Genomic DNA, 17,429 nt, shown 5'->3' with positions numbered 1-17,429 from the left:
GGCCAGTTGAAAAAAAAAAGATAGGAAAGGGAGGTCTGGAGGAGGGCACAGAATTGAAAAGTACCAGTGAGAGTAACATAAAAGATAAAAAGAGAAAGAGAGAAAGGAATATTTGGATCTGACAAATAAAAACAAAAGATAAGATGGTGGAGTCAGGAAATGCCTTTGCAGCAATAACATTGAATATTAATGGCCTAAACTTACCAGTTAAAAGATACATATTGGCAGAATGGATTAAGAAACATAATCTAGCTATATGCTGCTTAGAAGAGACTCAGGCACAAGGATACAAATAGATTGAAAGAGAAAGGATGGAAAAATATGTTCCACTCAAGTTGTACCCAGAAGAAAGCAGGAGTAGTTGTACTAATATTGGACAAAATATATTTTAAATGTAAAGACATCTTAAGAGACAAAGAAGGACAATACATATTAATAAAAGGGACAATTCCCCAAGAAAAAATAGCAATCATAAATATTTATGCTTCCAATCAGGGAGATCCAAAGCTCCCTGAGACAGACATTGGGAAAAGTGAAGGGAGCAATAGATATTTCAACAATAATAGTAGGAGACTTCAATATATGACTCTCCTCAATAGATAAAGCAAGCAGACAGAGAGCAACAAGGAAACAGAAAAGTTAAATAACTTGATAAATGAATTAGACCTAACAGACATATATAGGTCGTTACACCCAAAAACACCAGGATATACATTCTCCTCTAGTGCTTATGAAACATTCTCCAGGATAGATCATATGCTGGAGCACAAATCAGGTCTTTATAAATTTAAAAATATTGAAATTATTAAAGCACTTTCTCTGATCATAATAGAATGAAGCTCGATATCAATAACCACCAAAGGATGAGAACTTTCACAAATAAATGGAGATTAATAACACACTCTTAAACAACCAGTGGGTCAAAGAAGGAATTGCTAGAGAAATCAGTAGCTATCTGGAGATGAATGAAAATGAGAATACAGCATATCAGAACTCATGGGATGCAGTAAAGGCTGGAAGGAAATTTATTACCCTAAATGCCTATATTAAAAAACAAGAAAGAGGAAAAATCAAGGACTTAAGTGCTACCTGGAGGGACATAACAGCAACTAACCCAAAAACAGATAGAAGGAGAAAAATAACAAAGATTAAAACAGAATTAAATAAATGGGAGAATAAAAGAGCAATAGAAAGAATCAGTAAAACCAAAAGTCGGTTCTTTGAGAAAAATTTTTAAAAGTTGATGGGTCACTACAAGACTGATAAAAAAAAGAGAGAGGATGCAAGTAAAATCAGAAATGAGAGAGTGTGTTACACAGACCCTGAAGAAGTAAAAGAAATGCTACGAGGATACTATGAACAACTATATGCCAACAAACTGGACAACTTAAATGAAATGGACAAAATCTTGTAAACACGCAACCAAGCTACACTGACTCAGGAAGAAATAGAGTATCTCAGCAAACCAATCACAAGTAAAGAAATTCAATAAGTCATCAAAAATCTCCCTACAAAGAAAAGCCCAAGGCCAGATGGCTTCACAGAGAAATTTTATCAGACATTCCATAAAGAACTAACACCAATCCTGCTCAAACTTTTCCAGCAAAATTGAGGAGAAAAGAACACTACCTAACTCATTTTATGAAGCTAAAATCATTCTAATACCCAAACTAGGCAGAGCTGCTAGAAGAAAGGAAAACTGCAGGCCAATCTCCCTAATGAACATAGATGCAAAAATTCTCAGCAAAATACTAGCAAATCAAACCCAACAGCACATTAAAAGAATTTTTCACCATAACTAAGTGGGGTTTATACCAGGAATGCAGGGATGGTTCAGCAGAAAATCAAGTATTGTAATACAGTACATTAAAAAGCAGAAAGGGAAAATCATATCTCGATTGATGCTAAAAAGCATTCGACAAAATTCAACATCTTTTTCTGACAAGAACACTTGAAAAGATAGGAATCAAAGGTAACTTCTTCAGAATGATAAAGGGCATATGTGAAAAACCAATAGCCAGCATCGTACTCAATGGAAAGAGACGGAAAGCTTTCCCCCTAACATCAGGAGCAAGACAAGATTCCTTGTGTCACCACTAGTATTCAACAGTATACTAGAAGTTCTAGCTAGAGCAATCAGGCAGGACAAAGAAATAAAAGTCTTCCAAATTGGAAAGGAAGAAGTAAAACTTTCATTATTTGCAGATGACATGATGCTGTACTTGGAAGATTCTGAGAAATCTGCAGTGAAGTTACTTGAGCTAATAAACAAATTCAGCAAGGTGATGGGATATAAAATTAATGTGCAAAAATCAGTAATGTTTCTATACACAAGCAGTGACGTAACTGAGGAGTCAGTTAAGGAAAAAGTTACATTCAAAAATTGCAACTAGAAGAATCAAGTACTTAGGGATGAACTTAACTAGGGACATAAAGAACTTGTACACAGAAAACTACATAATATTGGTTGAAGAAATGAAAGAAGATCTAAATAAGTAGAAGGATATTCCCTGCCCAGGGATAGGAACATTAAATAGAGTTTAGATGTCAGTTCTACCCAAATTGATCTACAGATTCAATGCAATACCAATCAAAATTCCAGCAACCTACTTGGAGACGGGAAAAGCTAATTACCAAATTCATCTGGAAGAGAAAGGGAACCCGAATAGCTAAAAGCATCCTAAAAAAGAAGAGCAAAGTAGGAGGATTAACACTTCCTGACTTTAGAACTTATAGTAAAGCCACAGTGGTCAAAATAGTACGGTACTAGCATGAAGATAGAAGTATTGACCAATGAAATAGAATCAAGAGTGCAGAAATAGGCCACCAAATTTCTGGTCAACTGATTTTTGACAAGGGCCCCAAATCCACTGAACGGGGACCAAATAGTCTTTTCAATAAATGGGCATGGGAGAACTGGATATCAATAGCCAAAAGAATCAAAGAGGACCCTTGCCTTATACTCTACACACAACCTAACTCAAAGTGGATCAAGTGTCTAAATATAAGAACAAGCACCATAACGCTTGTAGAAAAAAATGTAGGGAAATGTCTTTAAGACCTAGTAATAGGAGTAGCTTCCTAAACTTTACACCCAAAGCACAAGCAACAAAAGAGAAAATAGATAAATGGAAATGCCTCAAAATCAAATGCTTCTGCACCTCAAAAGACTTTGTTAAAACAGTGAAGAGGCAGCCAACTCAATGGGAGAAAATATTTGGAAATCACACATTGGACAAAGGTGTTGATATCCTATATACATAAAGAAAGCATCCAACTCAACAACAAAAGAACAGAGAATCCAATTATAAAATGGGCTAAAGATATGAATGGACATTTTTCTGAAGAGCAAATACTGATGTGCATGAAGAGAAATGCTCATTTTCATTAGCTGTAAGGGAAATGCATATCAAGACTACAAGAAATGCATATGAGATACCACCTCACACCTTTAAGAATGACTGCTGTTAAAAAAACAGGAAACCACAAATGTTGGAGAGGATGTGGAGAAATTGGGACACTTAGGCACTGCTGGTGGGAATGTATAAACCATTATGGAAGATTGTTTATGGTTCCTTAGGAAACTAAATATCGAGTTGCCCTATGACCCAGCAATAGCACTACTTGGTACATACCCAGAAGAGCTGAAAGCAATCACACAAACAGACATTTGCACTCCAGTGTTCATAGCAGCATGATTCACAATTGCCAAAAGTTTAAAACAAACCAATGCCCATCAACAGATGAGTGGATCAACAAAATGTGGTATATACATACAAGGGAATATTTTGCAGCAGTAAGACAAAATGACATCCTGAAGCACATGACAAGATGAATGAGCCTTAAGCACATAATGCTGAGTGAAATTAGCCAGACACAAAAGGATAGAAACTGTATGATTCCACTTTTATGACCATGGTAAATGTTCAGTCAGAGACTTATAATACAGAATATAGGAAATGTAGAGATACATTGAAGCTAGAGATGTGTGAACCATTAGGTAATGAGGTTAAACTCCAGTGTAAGGGAATAGATAGGAGTGAAGGTGGTTCTCTAGTAGGTCTATAAGTAATATTACCATATTGAAGATGAATAAGCTTGAAAGAGGTTATATAGAACAACATGTCCCCACTGATTAACACTAGAAATATGAATTCGTTCTCGCAAGAATTACTTCAAAGATACGACTCTTGTACAAAGAGTGTTTAAGTTCACAGTACAGGGAAAATTGCTATTGTGTGCTATGAGGTGTGTTCAAAAGGTAACCATCAGTACTACCACAGGAACAGCAGAGATAAATAATGGGGGGAGGGATAAGAGTTAAGAGGAGGTTTAGATTTCCTATTCGGCGACAGTGTGTTTGTTGGCTTTCTTTCTCTTGAGAACATTGAAATTATCTAAAATTAAGAATGTTGATGGACTGTGTGCTTTGGGCCCTAAACACGATGCCTGATGAATGCATGTAGCTGAAGGGTGCACTGATGAAGAAGTGGATTGGCGAATGATGGTGTATACTTCAGAACAAAGATTGTGCTGCTACAAAAGGGAACAAAGTCATGAGGCATAAAATGATGTTAATGAACATGTGGGACATTTGGTGAGGCAAAATAAGACAGAAACAAAAGAACAAGAATGTTATGGTCACCTTTAGAAAATGGTTATAAGAAAACAGGGGCCTTGATTGTAAGCTTTTAGAACAGACACACTAAGTCCAGAGTGGTAATTATTATTTCTGAATCTGAGAGGCTGTTTTATATATATATAACCCGATATTTAGAGATAAGAAAGAAGCTGAACAGGTTGGGGTTAAAGTAATTCAGAACATAGGGGTAAGGAAGACAGTGTCTATATTTTAGAACCACACATACTCTTTCAGACCAGTGGAAGATAGGTTTATTTGGTCTGGAATTGAAGTTTTCTGTAGTGTTTAATCTAATTCAACCTATCTGTATAGCTCATTTGAACAATGAGCACAGAATAAGAGGGAGCACAGAATAAGAAAGAGGTCCTTTAATCCTGTATGGATTATTGTAATGCCTGGATACATCCTAGAGTCTGTTAAGCAGATAATCAAAAAGTATTGGCAAAGTCCCCTCAGGGACGGGAGAAAGAATATGGAACTATCAAACTTTAAGGTATCCCCGATACTGTGTCAAACTTTAGGGACACCCAAATCAATAGTTCAAGCCCTTGATCATGGGACTTACTCTTGTGAAGCTTATGTAGGTAGCAGAGAAGCTTAGACTACCTATAGACATGCCTAAGAGTTACTTCTGGAGGACCTCTGTTGTTGCTCAGATATGGCCTCGGTCTCTCTAAGCCCAAATCTGCAAGTGAAATCATTACCCTCCCCCGACGTGGACATGACATCCAGGGGTAAAAGCGTGGAAGATGACTCCCGGGGATGAATCCAGACCTGACACCATCGGATCAACAATTCCTCCTGACCAAAAGTGGGAAAAAAGTGTAACTAATGAAGTATCAGTGGCAGAGAGAGTTCAGATAGAGTCGAGAGACTACACTGGAGGTTGCTCTTATGTAAGCTTCAGTTAGACATTGCTGCTTATCATAATCTGCCAACCCCCAACGAGGACCATCCCAGCTAATCCTAAAGAACACCTAGGGGAACAAGGGTTCCATGCATTAGAGTAACTTTCCAGAAACCTATAACCTCCAGATGGGTCCCTGGTCCAGATAAGTCCTGAAACCTAGCCCAACCTCTCCAGAACATCAGATAGTTCCATCTCCCTACCCCATTTTATTGACAGACCCATCCAATATGAAAAATTTAGAATGACCATAGCCCGAACACCCCTAAAGAGAGGGATGGAAAGATCAAAGGTGATGGTGGAGTTATACAGAAAAGATAAGATTTAACAAATGAACATGAATGCTGAATCATTAAATTGAAGTCTCTTTTAGTCTCCAGTATTTTAGAGCAGTTAGAAGTAAAAACCTAAAATTGTGGAATTATAACCCATGTCAAACTCTGAAATATGTTCTACAACTAATTGTGGGGTTGTACTTTGAAATTTATAGCTTTCTTGTATGTATGTTATTTTTTACACAAGAAAGTCTATTGTGATGATAAAAAAAAAAAATCCCTCTAGCCTTCTATATTCTGGAGCAGCTAGAAGGAAAAATATGAGGATTCTGTGGTAGCCCGTGACAACTCTCAGATCTGTCCTGTAACTACTTGTTGAAGAGTGCTTTGAAAGCTATTGTTTTTATGTTTTTACTTTGTATATATGTTATGTTATACAATAAAAAAAAGTTTAAAAAAATTTAACAGATATACAAGTGCTGGAAAAGTGTGGAGAGAGAGATATACTTATTCACTATTGGTAGGGAAGCTGAGAGGTGCAGTCCCTTCTGAAGGCCATGTGGTGTTCAATAGGAGGCTAGTAGTGGTGGAGGTGGTGGGGTTGCTGTATGATCCTGAAACCCGTTACTAGGTATATAGCTGGAGGAGTTGAGAGTGGGGACACAAATGGACATTTGCACACTGGTTTTAGTGGTTTGCAATGGAGGGAGGTGGTCTAAGAGTACATCAACTGAGGAATGACGTATACATACAATGGACTGCTGAGTGCATACAAGAAGGAATGAAGTTGTGAAGCATGCAACTAGGTGAATAAACCTTGAGGACAGTATGTTGAATGAAATGTCAGAAACAAAAATACAAATATCTTACTTCTCTCATATGGTCTATCTATAACCTACAGACTTGTAGAATTGAAGTCGAGAGCATGGGTTATCAGGTTGGGGCTTATTGTCAAGGGTCCTAGATTGTAAACTCTTACAGCAGTCAATATATTAAGGAGGTGTAACTATTGTTTCTAAATTCTGAAATACTGAGCTGTTTGTATATAACCTTGTCATGCCCTAGAACTTCAGGTATTTGTGTGGCACCTGAGACTCAGATTTAGCTCTCTGAAGCTATGAAAGTCAGCATTACCACATATAGCGACTGTTTACAAAGTGAAAAAGTGATCAGAGTTTGACTAGAGATATGAATGAAGTTGATCTGGATAGGAGTGAGGTAAATCAGAATATAGGGTAAAGGAAGATATGGTCTATGTTTTCAAACTTCAACTCCTGTGAGACCAAAGGAAGAGATGTTTATTTGGTGCAAAATTTATATTTTTGTTAGCACATTATCTAAACTAATCTGATGGTCAGTTTATTCAAACATCATAATTACATGGAACTTGAACAGGGCGTGAGATCTTGTTGGTTTGTACAGTTGGTATGATGCCCCGATATATCCCAGAGTAATTTGGGCAGAGAATAAAAAAGTATTTTCAAAGTCCCCTTGGGGATGAGTCCGGCCCTAGTACCATGGGATCAGCAATTCCATCCTGACGAAAAAGGGCAATAAAAGTATAGCTAATACAGTATTACTGGCTGAAAGAGTTCAAATAGAGTCAAGAGGCTACTCTGGAGGTCACTCTTACACAAGCTTCAGTTAGACATTGCTACCTATCATAATTTGCCAAATCCCAGCCAAAACCATTCCAGCTAATCCTAAAGAACACCTAGGGCAATACATAAATATTCTACTAAGGTTCCATGTGCTAGAGTAACTTTACAGAAACCTACAACGTCCAGATGGACCCCTGGGCCAGGTAAGTCCTGAAACCTAGAGGGCCCAGTCTCTCCAGGATATCAGCTAGTTGCAACACCCTACCCCATATTATTGACAGCCCCTTCCAACATGAAAGTCAGAATGACCATATTCCAAATACCACTAAAGATTAGTGGGATAGAAAGATCAAAAATGATGGTGGAGTTATACAGAGAAGGTAGGGTTTAACAAATGAAAATCGCTGCTGAATCATTAAATTGATATCTATTTTAGTCTCCAGTATTTAGATCAGCTAGAAGTAAAAACCTAAAATTATGAAATTGTAACCCATGTCAAACTCAGAAATCTGTTCTACAACCAATTGTGCTGTGCTTTGAAATTTGTTGCTTTTTCGTATATATGTTATTTTTCATGAAAAAAAATGATTGTGATGATAAACAAAATATTTATTCCTTCTAGCCTCCTGTATTCTGGAGCATTTAGAAGGATAAACCTGAGATGAAGGTATGGTAGTCCCTGATAAACTCTGGGATCTGTCCTGTAACCACTTGTTGAAGCATGCTTTGAAAACTTTTCCTTTTTTCTTTCTTTGCTTTGTATATATGTCATATTATACAATAAAAACTAAAAAAAGAAAAGAAAAAGTCCCCTTGGGGGACTGGGGAGAAAAGAGGAAATATTAAACTTCCCCATCTGATATTCTTACAACCAGGGGGGACAACCAATTCAATAGGCTGAGCTCTCAACCTTGATGCTTGTCCCTGTGAAACTTATTCCTGCAAAGGAGAAGCTAAGCCTACCTATAGTTATAACGGAGACATGCTCCCTCAGAGAACCTCTTTTGTTGCTCAGATGTGGCCATTCTGTCTAAGCCAACTCAGCAGGTGAACTCACTGCCTTCCCCACTACTTGGGACATGACTCCCAGGGGTGTAAATCTCCCAGGCAACATAGAACATGACTCCTGGGAATGATCTGGGACTTTGCATCATGGGATTGAGAATGTATTCCTGACCAAAAGGAAGAAGAGAGAAGTGAGACAAAATTAATTTTCAGTGACTGAGAGATTTCAAAATCAAGAGGTTATCCTTGAGTTATTCTTATGCATTGTATACATACCTGTATTTTAGTATGTGGTATATTGGATTGGGTAGAAGTACCTGAAACTGTTCATCTGTATTCCAGTAGCCTTAATTCTTGAAGTTGAGTATATAAATATATATAGCTGTGACTCTGTGATTGTGAAAAGCTTGTGGCTGATGCTCCCTTTATCTAGGGATGGACAGATGAGTAAAAAAAATAAGGACAAAAAAGTAAAGAAGGGGGGTAAGGGGAAAAACTGGTTAGATTTTTATATTATTGGTCAATGAGAGGGAGAGGTAAGGGGTATGGGATATATGTTTTTTTTCTGTTTGTTTCTTTTTCTGGAGTGATGCAAATATTCTAAAAATGAACATGATGATGAATACACACGTACGTGATGATGCTGTGAGCCAATGATTGTATACTTTGGATGAGCTGTATGTGCATGAGGCTATCTCAATAAAAATTTTTAAAAATAAAAAAGCCAAATATATTTGTAAGAAGAAAATTAACATACTGTTAAGTAAAAATCGGGATATAGAACTAAAATATGTATTTCAAGTTCTTTTTTAAATTATAATGTATATCCATACAGACATATGTGTTTGTGTACATAGACATATATAATTATATATATATAAAAGACAAGAGGAAATACAACAAAATGTATTTTTCTTTGGGTGTTAGAATTATGGACAACTTTTCCTTCTTTATACTTTCCTACAATAATCATGTTTTCTCCCACAGCATTTAAAAATGAAATAAATGATTTTTAAAAAACAGCTGAAGGGTGGGCAGTGGTGGCTCAATAGCAGAATTCTCACCTGCCTTGCTGGAGACCCGGGTTTGATTCCTGGTGCCTGCCCATGCCAAAACAAACAAACCAAAAAAACCACCAATGAGCAGGTACATTTCTCTATAAATAGGCATTTTTAAAATGTGGGCTCTGATAGTTACAATGTACACCCTTTACACTATTGTATCATATGTATATGGCGAAAACTGCAGACTTCTTATTTTCCATTATAACACTGTAATAAGAAAAACTATCAGTTCATAGGAAGGGGATGGGTTTGTGGTGGTCTGATTTGGACCTTATAGCTCATAATTTAGTGACACTAGAATTAAGCTTTGTGAGGGAATGGTCTTTATGTGTTTTATTCACTACTTTATCCTCAGCATTTAGAATAATTCTTGGTATCTAGTAGGTACTCAACAAATATATATGAATAAATATGCAGTTCTTTTAATGAAATTATAAATCACAAACACACACACACACGGGTATTTGCAAAGTCCCCTTGAGGGACTGGGGAGAAAGGAAATACTAAATTTCCCCATCTGGGGAACTCCTGATAATTCTTGTAACCAGTGGGGACAACCAATTCAATAGGCTGAGCCCTTGATTTGGGGGCTTGCCCCTATGAAACTTATTCCTGCAAAGGGGAAGCTAAGCCTGTTTATAATTATACATAAGACTCACCTCCAGAGAACCTCTTTTGTTTCTCAGATGTGGCCTCTCTCTCTAAGCCAACTCAGCAGGTGAATTCACTGTCCTCTCCCCTATGTGGGACATGACTCCCAGGGGTGTAAATCTCCCTGGCAACACTGGACAGCACTCCTAGGCTGAGCTGGGGCCCAGCATCATAGGATTGAGAAATCCTTCTTGACCAAAAGAGGGAAGGGAGAAATAAGACAAAATAAAATTTTAGTGGCTGAGAGGTTTCAAAGTCAACAGATTATCCTGGACGTTCTTATGCATTATATAAATAGCCCTTTTTAGTTTATGGTGTATTGGAGTGGCTAGAGGGAAGTACCTGAAACTGTTGATCTGGTATTCAAAAGCTTAATTCTTGGAGACAGTTGTAACTGTGTGATTGTGAAAAGCTTATGGCTGACACTCCCTTTATCCAGGGTATAGGCAGATGAGTAGAAAGATAAGGACAAAAAATAATGACGGGGGAGGGGTGCAGGACAAGGGGTTAAAAAATTGAGTAGATTGCAATACTTCTGGTTAATGAGAGTTGAAGTAAGGAGTATGGGATGTATGAGTTTTTTCTTATTTCTTTTTCTGGAGTGATGCAAGTGTTCTAAAAATGACCATGGTGATGAATATACAACTGTGTGACAATATTGTGAGCCATTGATTGTATACCTTGGGTGGAGTGTATGGTGCCTGAAGATATCTCAACACAAACAAGGAACAACAACAACAACAAAAACTAGCTTGCTCTCCAGGCCAATTCAAGCTACCACAGAGGTGTTAGTAGATACATAAAAGAATGAAGGAGTTGTATAGAAAGCAGCGTGGCTCTAGCCCACATAGCATCGCTGTTCTTTCCAGAGTCTGGCAGCCTATTCCAGCCCAGGTGCTGCTTGCATACTCCTCCCTCCACTCTTGAGTAGCAGTTTCCTTCATGTGAAACATCCTTCCCCACATTCCTTTGCCCTACCCAAATTTAGCGATGTCTTAAGCATCAGTTCAAGCTCCATTCCTTTTATGGAGCCTCTCCTAGTGTCCTCAGATCATGAATCTGTCTCTCCTCACCACATTTCTCACCCGTTTGGCTCTCCATCTTTTACTGGGTATCATTGCAATGTTGTTAACTCTCTATGCACATGCGATTCCAGTTATATTAGACAATGATAAACTCTTTAAGGTCCTTTGCACCTGAAAGAGTGCTTACAATAATAGGAATGCATAGGTATCTGCAGTGCAGATTGCTCATAATCTTCATAGTTTCCCAAAAGAGATAAATAAAATGTGTACTTTTTTAAAAACAACATTTTTAAAAAATCAATCATTTGGCTTATGATACAGTGTGGGGCATTTTAGATTAAAGAGAATTCACAAATTAAATTGTCCTGTCCTTGGATATATTGGACTTTTCTAAACACATGAGAAGTTGGTAGTATTAAATTGTGAAGCATATGGCATTATTGAGAGAAATTGTAAACTGACTTTCTTTGGAGAACTTAACAATAGGTCAGGATATTTACGTGTAGTGTAGGCCTGGAGTATGGGGCAGAGTCTGGGAGACTAGGTGACCTTTGATACAGTACTTTTCTACCTTTTTGCAGGTAGAATATGTTTATTAGTGTAAAAAACGTCTTTGGCCTCAGGTTAATTTGTACTCCAGCCATTGAAAAGAGGTGGGTGGCTCATATATGTATTATCTCCACAGGCCTTTCTAGTGTTTGTGTATTTCTCTGAAAGTAGTTCCTTGTGCCTGGTTAAACTGGGAAACGATCTATCTTGTGCTGATTCATTATTTGCATTTACTTTGATCTTAAGAGTAACAATCTTGATGTTTGTTTTTGTCACTTTTATAAAATTTAGGTAAATTCAGTATTTAGGAGTTTCAGACAAAAAAAGTCCTTTATGTCAAACCTCAAACTATTTTCCTTTCCTTCACCATCTAGATCTAGGGTAGTTTTCTCAAACTCATTACCATGGCCTAATAGAGCCATAATTAAAAAAAAATTATTTTAACTCTACATAATTTTAATGTGTACGTTTAGTTATGTAAATTTATATAAATATCCATATATTGTAGAAAATAGTTAGAGGAAATAAATAGAGGAAAAAAGACAACTCTCCCAGAGATAACTACTAGATGTTTTTCTTTACAAATATATACAGAAAATAATGCTCATTAAAATATAATTAAATTGCTACCTACTTTTTTCATTTAATCTATTGTAAATCTCCCTTGCTCCTTCACCTTGTCTAAATCTATATAGATTTATATATAGATGTATAACTGATTTTATTATATGCTGCATATCCATAATTTAAAGGAATATGAGAAACTCATTACTCAGCCTAGCTCTAAAAAAATGACCAGTATAGAACATGGTAGGCACATTTTTATCCCATGTCATGTTATCCTTCCAAGAATATAGTTCAAACCAGGAGTTTTCATCTGAGATTATTTCAATCATAACCTCATTGAATTTGTAATATCACTGTATCTGCTTTTATGTCATTTTTAAGCAGGCCTGCTGAGAATTAAAGTGCCCTCGTTTATGTTCTCTATAGGATACCAAAACCTATCTGATGATTCATTTGAGTGGGGAAGAAAAATCAGATCAAGTTTGTGTCACATAAGCTTGTAACTGTCACTGGTGTTTCTATTTTGTACACTTTTATCTTGGTGCAAAGGTAGCTTGGGCATGAATTGTTTTTCATGAAAACTTGGTTTATTACTTGGGACCTACTAGTATGTTAGAAGTATTTGTAGGTTGCTAGTTTAATGCACCTTTTGTATTTTCTTAGCAGACAAAGTTAAACTTGGAGACAGCCAGCAAGGTTTTGGACACCATTTCCAAGTTAGAGGCTCTGTGATTGTGTACAGTAACTTCTAGTATTTGAGACTCCCTTACCTCTTCTGTAAAATGGAAATAAATAACCCCTTACTGTGTTATTGAGAAGATTAAATTAAATGATGCATGTAATGAGCATGGTACTTGGCACATAGTAAGTGTTCAGTGTTAGTTGTTATGATGATTATCATCGTTGTGTTTTCTGTTTTTAATGATGCCACCATCTTGAAGCCAGAGATTCTCTAAAGGAAGAATATTAAGAGTTTCATAATGAAATCCCCTTAACTCATTAGTGAGACATTACAAGATTTGTTGATGCTGAAACAATTTAGGCTGGAGGTAATGCCATTTCATCCTATTAAACCTTAGATAGCTTGTCACAGTGCTTGTCTAATATTTTACCGATCTTAATTCCCAGGTAGTTGGCCACTTGTCCAGAAGATCTTTATGATCAGGTAGGAGTCAGATGATTTTCATCTGAAGCTGCCATGTCCTGTACCACTCAATTTATTGAATGTAGTGACTGAGCCAGAAAGTTCAGGCTGGAGAGCTCTTTGGGATTTCTCATTTGTATGAAATCTCTCTGTGAGCAAGGCAAAATATTTTTTCTGCTTACTCAGTGCCTCCACATGGAATTGGAAAATTCAAGCTGTTTTACACTGCTTTATTGACAGTAATAATAATGACATAAACTGAATTTGGCTGATTCTGCTACTGATTAGCAAAAATGGCCTATCTTCTGAAAAATGTTATATACTGAATAAAAAGAAAACTGGAAGGGTCTTTTTAAAGTTCTTAAATATGTAATACATGGATTTTTTTTTTTTTAAAGAGAGTTTCATGAGTGTCACTCAGAAAAACTGAATTTACTTTTGCTTTACAGGCTCTTTTGTGGTTGGATTTGTAGATTCAGTGTTTATAATGTCCTCAGAAAAAATACTTAAATGCTTGAACTATGCTTTTTAAAAATCCATTTGTGTTCTCAAGCATCACTGTTGTTTATGTAAGGCGTAATGCTTTTTAGATATTTTGAAAAGTGGTAAGTAACTTTAGCTGGAATGCAGACAATACTATTTAGTAATCACTTGAGGGAAAGAAAAACTCAAGATAAATGACCAATTAACAAATGCCAGCTTATATTCATAAATTAATCCTTTAGAAAGCTGAGGTTGCACAGAATTTACTGGTCATTCTTCTGTTATGGGTATTAGTTCAGAATGGCTTTTTAAAAAAAAACATACATTTTCAATGTATTTTTCTGTGTTTGTTGATTCAAAATATGTGATTTCTGTATTATTTTTATTTTTAACATACTCACAGAGCATTTTGCACTAAACCATTTTTATTTAATGTTTTCTTTTTTTTCTTCATGAGACTCCCCAATCCTGGCCAGGGTACAGCTATGTGTGATGTTCACATAGACCCTTTTGGTGGAAACGTTAATTGGTTTTGGAAAAGAATTTTGTAGGATAAAGAACCTTCTATCTAATTGGCCGATTTCTGGGAATCTTATCCAAAGAAATAATGTAATATACGGAAAAAGCTTTGTGTGTGCAGATGTTCGTCACAATATTATTTAGGCTAGTAAAAACTTGGAAACCGACTAAATGACTAATAATAATAATGGAGTAATTGAAGCACATGTACATAAATATTGCTCCAAAGCTCAAATTAGGTTCATGAAGAAAATGCTTGCTGTAACGTTAAATAGCAAGATTACCAGGGTATGTTTTTTGGAAGTATAGAAAAAAAGTAAAAGTCTTCTAACTGATACACCCAAAGTTTGATCTCACCTTCCTTCCAGCCCCCCGCTCCTATCTCCAGTTAAAAATCACTTTAACCTTAGCTACTTCTCCAATATCAGTTTTCACTTTTCTCTCACCTTCCTACCCCATACCCTTTCCTACTGGCAAGCCATAACTCAAATTTCGCTCCCTCTGTGACACCTCACCTCATCTACTGATCCCTGGGTAGAATTGACTACTCTCTTTTTATTTCCCCCATTTCCCCCCCGACATACTTCTGTCACTTTATTAGTTATCATTTCTCTCTCCCTGCTAGACTCCAACCTCTCAGAGGGCAGATTTAATGCGTTGTCAATTTGTGTCCCCCAGCGCCTGCCAGAGTGCATTAGATGTATGTTTGGTGAATGTTCAGTGATAATAAAAAATAGCTGCTGTGAGCTGAGGTGCTTATGCATTGTGTCAAGCACTTCGGTCATCTCCTTTCAAACTCACAGCGACCCCATGAGGGTAGGCGTTATTATCCCTAGGTTTGTAGATCAGGAAACAGATCTATACAGGTTTAGCTGCTTGCCCAAATTTATGTCACAGTTTTAAGTATCAGGACCCAGAGAACTGTAATTCAATTGTACATATTCTCAATTACATGTTCTCACTTCTCATAGTGAGAATCTAGTCTGTTGGCGCCACTTCATTATGAATGAAGTAGTTTTCTGGGGGCTGATCAGGAACTCTATCAACCATTTGTAGCTAGGGTTCTTACCTTGGGGACTGGGACCCCTGGGTTCTAGAGATTTTGAAAATGTTTATCCAAACCCTGTTATTTGGGGATAGGGGCAGGGTCCCCTTTGCTTCCATCAGATTTTCACAAGTGTTATGGTACCTCCAAAAGGCCAAGAACTGCTAATATGGTGTTATATTTATATAGAAATTTGTTTTCCAAAGGCCAGATGTCTAATTACAAATTAACTATGGAACCACCTCTCTTTCATGAAGTAGAAATTATGAAATTATATTGTGATGACTTGATTGTCTGAATGAAAATGATTTACCTCAGAAACTAGGTTTGTATAAAGTAACGACTTTCTTTAGACAGTATAAACAGTAATTCCTTTTTCTTCTTAAATAGCTAACTACTTTTTCCTTCCTTTCTCCCACCTGGTGGCATGTGTTAAATTGTTCATGTTTATGAAAAAAAAGCATTAGAGAAAAACAATCATACATTTGAAACATGCCAATCAATGCTTCTGTATCACTTTAATTTTCTCCTTGAATTTCTGAGTTTTGATCTGAGCTGAAAAATATGACCCCAACTGGATAAAAACTAGATTTCTAGAGTTAAGGGAAAGGCCCACAATTTTCCATCCCTAAATCCTAGCATAGTGCTGCAGACACATTTGTTGCTCAGTAAAGGGTTGTTAAAAAATGAATGATGTACACCGTTTTGCAATCTCAATTATTTTCTAAAATTTTCTTCTGCTTGACTTCTCCAGTGTAGTTTTTTTAATTTTAATTCTACACAAATAGATACTCATTTCCTTTTTTCCTTAATTAAGTCCTTAATTTTCATTTTGGGACTTGTTAGAGTCTCTCCCATTTTTGGTGGGCCAACTTCATGTTAATTGGATCACCGGCATTCCTTTGTTCATTTCATTACAGCACAATGGCTTTTTTTTTTTTTTTAATTAAATCTTTTTATTTTATTGAGGGAATAATGGCCAAAAGAGCAAAGGGGATTTTGCTTAAGTTTAACCAAGTTAATGGCTAAGACAGAACGAGAACCTAGGCCTCCTGAAGGAGCCTGATTTCCTACAGCACAATGGCTTTTAAACAGCTTAGAGCTGAATACTGGTACTTGGGAAGAATGAAACGAAGAGAAAATCTGGTTATGTCCAGTCAGAGTATTCAGTTACATTAATATGACTTACTAAAATACTTGCAGTTCCACTAAAATGTAATCATCTTAGGGCCTGAGTCACAGTATTTCACCTTAAGCAGTGTTTGTTTGGGGGATTTAAAGACAGTGGTACATTTATTGAAAGTAGCCAGTTGGAGAAAAAAGGAAAAGCATTGCTGTGAAGAGAGTTAATCTTGCGGGAGAATTTCTGGAGAGGGTATGGAATAGGTCATCTCAGCCTTTTCTGGAAAGCGTCCGCTTTACTCCAGAGAGCTGTGGGGGTTAGACCGCTCCTTCTTGGTAACTTAAAGCCCCAAATCCACTGCAGAACACAAGAGCAGCTCCTACACAAAGCTGTACCCCAGTACACTGTGGAACTGAGTAGTAATAGGACTCCTCTTCCACATTATAGAAAGCTTCTTAACTGCTTTGCTGGTAGGTGGCCTGTGTGACCTACCCTACAAGATCACCACAGGAGCACTGTTGCTGAAGTTTTCATTGGTGTTAGTTGTCTGTCTCTGGGCTTCTTTGGAAGAGAAAACTGTTTAACTGCAGATCTCACACTTCGTGTTAAGTTCCTGAGGAGCACACCCAGTCACTCAGTCAGCCCCTTGAGTCACATTGGACTGTTTGCTGGGGCCCAGGGTTGCAGGTCTGAAACAAAAGTTTGTGGAAACTCGTAAGCTGAAAAGTTTCCATGCTGGTATGTATCATAAGGATATCAAGTGTTTTACTCTTTCACTGAAAATAAAAAAAAAATTAGTCTCTCTCAGTACTGTGAGATTGGTAAAGTC

The 17,429-nt window shown here is 36.9% G+C and overlaps 1 protein-coding gene across 5 annotated transcripts in view; it reads left to right on the top strand.

Annotated features, from left to right (window-relative positions):
• The window catches only part of ELOVL5 (ELOVL fatty acid elongase 5), a 113,877-nt gene that overhangs the window by 32,632 nt on the left and 63,816 nt on the right, over nucleotides 1-17,429 (top strand). Inside the window, exon 2 of one of the 5 annotated variants that reach the window (XM_077162082.1) lies at nucleotides 8,048-8,092. The exons of the other annotated variants lie outside the window; for them this stretch is intronic. The gene's annotated coding sequence lies outside the window, so the exon portion shown is untranslated. The remainder of the gene's footprint in view (nucleotides 1-8,047; nucleotides 8,093-17,429) is intronic. 5 annotated transcript variants of the gene reach the window in all.

This window comes from Tamandua tetradactyla, chromosome 5 (genome assembly GCF_023851605.1).
Source record: "Tamandua tetradactyla isolate mTamTet1 chromosome 5, mTamTet1.pri, whole genome shotgun sequence".
Classification (NCBI taxonomy): domain Eukaryota; kingdom Metazoa; phylum Chordata; class Mammalia; order Pilosa; family Myrmecophagidae; genus Tamandua; species Tamandua tetradactyla.
This window is presented reverse-complemented; position numbering and strand designations above follow the sequence as displayed.